Raw genomic sequence first — 1445 nt, forward strand, 5'->3', positions numbered from 1 at the left:
TGGGGGGATGGGTTAGCCCGGTGATGGGTATTAAGGAGGGCACGTATTGAATGGAGCACTGGGTGTTATACGCAAACAATGAATCATGGAACACTACATAAAAAAATAATGATGTATGGTGACTAACATATCATTAAAAAAAAAAAAAGTTCAGGGGTGAGCATGACTTACTCAGCCTGGAGGGTCTGAGAAGTCTTCACACAGGAGGCAAAATAACTCAACCATATATGTGACTTTTCCTAGCACAGGGATAGACAGAGCTTTTAAGGCAGACAGGTCAGTATGTGCAAAGGTGTGGAAGGGGGAAAGAGTATGGTCTGTTCGGAGGAAGAAAAAGTGGTTCAGGGTGGCCAGAGGAAAAGCCGTCTGTGTTGGTGGGGGGTTGGTGGTCAGAGAAAGGATTAACGGGGCAGCATGTGAAGGACTTTCACATCATGGGCAGGAAATTGACCTTGTACAGCAGGCCTGTGCTGTCCAGTAGGATAGCCACTGACCACACATGGCTCTTGAGTATATGAGATGTGGCTAGAGCAACTGAGGGGCAGAATTTTTTAAATTTAAATATGAAAATAGTCTAAAATAAATAGAGGTAGATTACACATTGATAATATTTTAGATATGGTGGTTTAAATAAAATACATTATTGAAATTAATTTCACCTATTTCTTTTTACTTTTAAAAATGAGGCTGGGGGTGCCCGGGTAGCTCCATCGGTTGAGCCTGTAACTCATGATTTCGGCTCAGATCATGATCTCAGTTATCATGAGGCCAAGCCCTGAGTCAGGCTCCTTCCTTAGCGCAGTGTCTGCTTAGGACTTTCTCTCCCTCTCCCTCTCCCTCTGCCCCCCACACCCCCGGTCTCAAATAAATAAATAAATAAATCTTTTTTTTTTTTTTAAATGAAGCTACTAGAACCTTTAAAATTACATATTCGGCTCATGTAAAATTTATTTTGGACAGTGCTGCTATAGACAGATGGGAGCCATTGAGAGTTTTTGTGCAGAGAAAAGAATGTGATCGAGTTGGGGTTTTATAATTACAAGGGGAGTAAAGGATGGCTTGGTGGGAGAGTGCACCCAGGAGTAAGGTGACTAACCAATGAGAAGGCTATCGCTATAGTTCACTTAAGAGCCAATAAGGACCTAAATGAGGTAGTAGAGCTGGAATGGGGAGGGGGGCTATATTGAAAATACATTTTAGGAAGGGAAGTTGGAATGGCTTAGTAATGGCTCTGGGGGTGTGTTGTACAATAAAGAATTAAACTTTTGTTCCTCGTTCCTGGGAGGTAACCTCAAAACCCTGTGAATCTCCCAAGTGATAGGAGTATCTTTGGTATTCATGGTGGACCCCTCGGACCACACCTGAGTTATGCCGATGAGGTGACTCACAGTGGGCCCCTAGATAGTTTCAGGATGGGGGCTGGCCGTGCCAGAAAGACCAACCAC

This window comes from Leptonychotes weddellii, chromosome 6 (genome assembly GCF_054177405.1).
Source record: "Leptonychotes weddellii isolate Sample4059 chromosome 6, ASM5417740v2, whole genome shotgun sequence".
NCBI lineage: Eukaryota > Metazoa > Chordata > Mammalia > Carnivora > Phocidae > Leptonychotes > Leptonychotes weddellii.